This window comes from Saccopteryx bilineata, chromosome 8, assembly GCF_036850765.1.
Source record: "Saccopteryx bilineata isolate mSacBil1 chromosome 8, mSacBil1_pri_phased_curated, whole genome shotgun sequence".
NCBI lineage: Eukaryota > Metazoa > Chordata > Mammalia > Chiroptera > Emballonuridae > Saccopteryx > Saccopteryx bilineata.
In genome coordinates, this window is record NC_089497.1 from 68,703,919 (window position 1) to 68,709,918 (window position 6,000).

Consider the following 6,000-nt stretch of genomic DNA (forward strand, 5'->3'; position numbering starts at 1 on the left):
CTTTATGGTAATAATGAAACATAATAGCTACTATCTGTTTATCACCTAATACTGGCAAACCTTTTACATATATTATCTTTTACTCTTCAGTAAATTCCTATTTTCCAGATGAGACTGAAGCTTGGAATAAATAATAAACTTAATTAACAGAACACTTAGTAGATACTGGAGGCCAGACTCAAACCTGACTCTACTACTCTAGAGTCCATGCTCTTTCTACTACTATACAATGAAGCCCCTCCAAAGGCCAAATATCCGTCTTTTGTCATTAAACACACTGAAGAGATCTTTCTAAAATTTCACATTCTTCTTAAATAGAACATACTGAACATAACTTATTTAAGTTCAGTCAAGCTTATCATTTTGAATATCCATTAACCATACAGCTGTTTTCATTTAATCAAATAAGCCCGGGTTACTACAATTTTAAAATTAGTTGGTCTGCTTTCTGACTTTCTCCTTGCCCTTGTTTGTCAGTGTGCCTGCCTCCAAAAGGAGCACTTGGCACACTAACAATCTGCTGCTTCTAAAACACTGTGCAGTTAGATACCAGTTAATTAAGCCTATTAGAACTATGTCTACAAAAAAGTAAATAAACTGAGTAAGGACCTGAGAAAAGCATATAGTTTGTGTCTTATAATTTTGGAGCTCAGGTTAATTTTTAAATTTCCTGTTTATGGGTAAGTGGAGCTTGGTGGATAAGTAAGCTATCAGTATTTAAATGCAGAGATAACAGAACATATACTCATACTATTAAAAAAAAAACACTATAAAAAAACCTTAGGTTTGAAAGGAATTTCATATTAATCTAGTGCAATCTTCCACACAGTGAGAAATCCCCTCTGCAACATTCCTGATGTTCAAACTGTGCTTAAGTAACTCAATGTCCTGGGGTTCACTGCCTCCTGACACCATCTACTCGATTGTTGTCTAGTTCTATACCTTCTCTTAGAATTAATTTTGGCCTCAATAGAACAAATGTACTTCCTAAGGAGTTTCTCCAACTCTTCCAAAGTTTTCTATTTTCTGAACAAAATAGTCCCTGTCCCCTTCAACGTAGGTCATCATAGTTGTTGTTTCATGTAGTCACAAAAATAATTAACATAATCCTCTTTTCCTTCAAGGTATATCTAACAGTGAAACCAAATTTTGTACATTTATGTTTTATAGGTTGATAGATCTAGTTACTCCATCTTCGTCATACACAATTGGAATGCTAGTAAAGACTTGTAGATGCAACTCAAATTCAAATTGAATAGCAATACTTTTTTTTTTAATTATTGCGTTTATATAAATTCAAGTGTCCCACTGAGTACATCCCCCACCCCGTTCCCCTTGACCCCTCCTTGCCCCCTCCTCCAATGCCCTCCCCCTTCCCTCCAGGATTTGCTTTCCTGCTCTCAATAACGCTGTGTTATGTATATATTTATATAATTTCATCAATCTCTTTCCCTTCTCTGATCGCATCCTCTCATCCCCTTTCCCTCTGTCTGCTTTCTCTCTGGTCCCTTTGATCCCGCCTCTGTCTCAATTCCACTACTCAGTTCACACTGTTCACTGGATTCCTCAAATGAGTGAGGTCATATGATATTTTTCTTTTTCTGCCTGGCTTATATCTCTTAGCATAATAGTTTCCAGGTCCATCCATGTTGTCACAAAAGGTAAGATTTCCTTCTTCCTCACGGCCACGTAGTATTCCACTGTGAATATGTACCACAGCTTTTTAATCCACTGGTCCACTGATGGACACTTGGGTGAACAGCAATAAATTTTTGAGTTCTCCCTTCTTTCTCCTCTCCCCAAAACAATACCAAGAACAGAATCTTAAAAGATATACCCTTAACCATAACATAACACTAGATTTAAACTGTCTCACTCTCAGGGTTTTGTCTACCTTCCCATTAAATCCTGTAATGATCCTAAAACATACAAAATTCTTTAAGCTGCTCTCACAATCATGAATTAGCCTATGACAGGCCCAGCTCTGAGGCCTTAAAATTCTAACTTATTTTTCTCTTGGATTAACTGAGTATCTTCCTAGAATTTTTTTGTTTTCAGAAATATTTTTATATATATGTGAAATAATATATACATATTTTATATATATTACATATTATGTGCACAGACATACATATACATGTATCTCCCTCAATTCTGTTATCTATATGTAAGTTTTATGTTCATGTTCCTCTCCTTTCTATTTTTTATCTTTACCATATTCACCTTGACTCAGGAAAACACAATCAAGCCTTGGATTCAATTTACTACTATCCAATCTCTTAGCAAGAGCAAGGAGTCCCATTCTAGGCATCCTGCCCAATGATTTTCATTTTGTGGCTAGTTGTGATTAAATTCAAGGCTCTCAAGAAGCAAATTATTTAACAGCAATGATTATAAGCAAAATACTCTGCTAAAGTATGGTATATAGAGAACACCTGACCTACCATAACCTATTCTATTCCATTAATCATGATGCAGCCCCTAGATTAGTGGCCTTCACTTTGGTTTTAACAAGTTACACAATCAGTGGTATCCTATGGGTAGGTATCTTACATAACTTATTCTCAAGCAGGTTTCAAATAAAATTCTACTAATAAAACAAAGATTATTTTATCTTTAAATTTCTTGTAGGACTCATTTTATTCACCTATTACTATTATTCCAAATTTCCCACAATGAAAGTGTGGAAAGACATAGCTAGAGAAGTGAAAGTCACCAGAAATTTCTGCTGAGTCCCAAAGCAAATAATCAGCCAATTCTAAGTAATATCATCAATATAAAATAAGGTTATCTGTATTATCTAAATTTATTATATTTAAATGACCTTTCTGGTTTACTGATTTTACTAACAGAGAAAACAGGCCGTTCTCTTAAATGCATTAGGCCAATTCTAGAAATCAAAACAAAGTGCAATAGCCCTGGCTGCTTAGCTCAGTCAGTTAGAGCACTGTCCCAAAATGCCAAGGTTAAGGGTTCTATCCCGGTGAGGGCACACATGGGAAGCAACCAAAGAATGCACAATCAAATGGAATAAGAAACGCTTCTCGGCCCTGGCCAGTTGGCTCAGCGGTAGAGCATCGGCCTGGCGTGCGGGGAAACCGGGTTCGATTCCCGGCCAGGACACATGGGAGAAGCGCCCATTTGCTTCTCCACCCCGCCCCCCTCCTTCCTCTCTGTCTCTCTCTTCCCCTCCCGCAGCCAAGGCTCCATTGGAGCAAAGATGGCCCGGGCGCTGGGGATGGCTCCTTGGCCTCTGCCCCAGGCGCTGGAGTGGCTCTGATCGCCGGACCGAGGCCCCGGAGGGGCAGAGCATCGCCCCCTGGTGGGCGGAGCGTTGCCCCTGGTGGGTGTGCCGGGTGGATCCCGGTCGGGCGCATGCGGGAGTCTGACTGTCTCTCCCCGTTTCCAGCTTCAGAAAAATACAAAAACAAACAAACAAACAAAAAAAACGCTTCTCTCTCTCTCTCTCCCTTCTTCCCTTCCTCTCTCTGTCTTTCTAAATTCAATAATTTTTTAAAAGTGTAATTATAACTAAGATTTGTTTACAGAGTAGAGCCCCTAAATACCAATTCAAATAAAACAAAATCCATCCTATTCAGTAACAGACGCTCAAAAGAACCTTGCCAATGCAATACAAACCTAGCTTGTAAATGAAGTATCATCCATATCACCTCATGAAGTCAGCAACATGCTATAAACTATATAACAGTATTGAATTTGGCAGCACTAAGCACTTTAGTTCATCAAAAATCCTTATTAAGAGTAATAATCTAATGTCAAGGTTAAAAATCTATTATAATATCACTAACCCTTCCATGCAGCTCTGTAAAAAAAAAAAAAACAAAAAAAAAACTTAACTCACTTGTGCAACCCCATTCCTCTGACTAGTGAAAGTAATTATAAGGACAAAAGTCAAATGACGCCCATAATTATGAAATTAGTCTAAAGTTTTGCTGTTTGTTTCTTAGTATTATACAAATAAAGCCATTTTCACAGTAAAAAAATATTTAATCCACTAGAAAGAGTATACAGAAAAATATGAGTCTTCTTCCTAATCTAGACCTATATAGTCTCATTCCTCAGGAGTACCTGCGTCATTAGTGTGCATGTGGGGGTGGGGGTGGGGGTGGATAGACATATCATAGTAGTGTATTCTATAGGTATGAAGAAATTTTGCATGTATATATATAAATGTGTGCTTTTAAAAACACAAATGAAAACACTATATGTTATAGTTTTATACTGTTTTTCTAGTTAACAATCAATCTCACAGAGATTTTTCCATATTTCCACCAATGAGTCTGTTTCATTCTTTCTAAGAGCTGCAAAGTACTACATTGTATGAAGGCATTTATTTAATCAGAACTTGGTGGAGAAATGTTTAAGCTATTCTAGTTTTTTTTTAAATTTAAAATGATAATATGATGAATATTTTTGTATACAAATTTTTGTGTGCTAGTGCAAATATATCCAAAAGAGGAATTCCTAGAACTACTATCTGATTTTAGAATTGAACAAATTCTAAATAAGAAGCCAGTGCATCTACAAAGGAGACCAGGAAAAGCCATGTTTAGTGCTTAGTGATTAAAAGTTGCCAAACATTATCACAAAGTTAGAGGTTCAAGTTTTAAAAATTAACAAACTCCTAAACTAGGAATGATAAAAATAGAGAAAGAGAAATTTTATTCCCTGGGATAGAAAGATAAAAGGTCCAAAGAATGAATCATCCAAGAGATATTTTAAAAGAAGAAGAAGAAAAAGAAAATAGCACTAATAAGGCAGGATAAGGGGAAAAAAGACATTTTGGGGTCTCTTTTCTTGCTTCAACCTAAGACATAAAATTGGCCAGATGAGTTGAGACCTATATTATCGCAGTGCCAAAGTTGGATGTAAGATGATTTAAATAACTATTTGAGGTCCCAAACCTACAGAGTATCCATGATATACTCTACCAGATTCTAAAGTGTTGAAAAAAGTTCTCTCAAAAAAGAAAAAAAAGGCCCTGGCCGGTTGGCTCAGCGGTAGAGCGTCGGCCTAGCGTGCGGAGGACCCGGGTTCGATTCCCGGCCAGGGCACACAGGAGAAGCGCCCATTTGCTTCTCCACCCCTCCGCCGCGCTTTCCTCTCTGTCTCTCTCTTCCCCTCCCGCAGCCAAGGCTCCATTGGAGCAAAGATGGCCCGGGCGCTGGGGATGGCTCTGTGGCCTCTGCCCCAGGCGCTAGAGTGGCTCTGGTCGCAACATGGCGACGCCCAGGATGGGCAGATTATCGCCCCCTGGTGGGCAGAGCGTCGCCCCTGGTGGGCGTGCCGGGTGGATCCCGGTCGGGCGCATGCGGGAGTCTGTCTGACTGTCTCTCCCCATTTCCAGCTTCAGAAAAAATGAAAAAAAAAAAAAAAAAAAAAAAAAAAAAGCAGAGTCATAATCTTTGAGAAATAATATACTTTGTCAATCACTTTAATTTCTGATCAATTTTATAGGTAAATAGTAACCACTGCCTCATAAACACAAAACAAACCTGTCTTTGGAAGGTCCACATTAAAATAATTTCAAGAGATTCAGTTTATATTTTTCAATTACAATACTACAAGTTCCTAGATCAATCCAGGGTTATTCTCTCATCTAACATAAAACAGTCAATAACTTACCTTTCCCAAAGCGCTAGGATATGAATGCCACAATACAAAATGACTCATGTTTTTGTCCGTTAATGGTCCGTGGATTTCTTTAAATGAAGTCCATGTTAGAGTCCATGGATACAGTGTTCTGCAAAACTGAAAACCTCAAGAATGTCAATCCACATATCTAAGTTACCACTTGGATACCAATTTATTACATATAATAGTTACCATTATGAATACAGACATTTAGATGTGCAAAATAAGTGGGAATGACATTGAACATCAGGTTGAGGTAGCAAAATTAGACTTTATTTTTAAGTAAGACAATATTAATGTAAATCTAGAGGATCTCAAAACCTTACTTTGTACCGTATTTATACA

At 37.7% G+C, this 6,000-nt stretch overlaps 1 protein-coding gene across 1 annotated transcript in view; it reads right to left on the reverse strand.

The window, feature by feature from the left end:
* The window catches only part of MAP3K13 (mitogen-activated protein kinase kinase kinase 13), a 182,495-nt gene extending 176,720 nt beyond the window's left edge, over nucleotides 1-5,775 (reverse strand). Inside the window, exon 1 of the mRNA XM_066240640.1 lies at nucleotides 5,647-5,775. The gene's annotated coding sequence lies outside the window, so the exon portion shown is untranslated. The remainder of the gene's footprint in view (nucleotides 1-5,646) is intronic.
* Nucleotides 5,776-6,000: the final 225 nt, after the last annotated feature.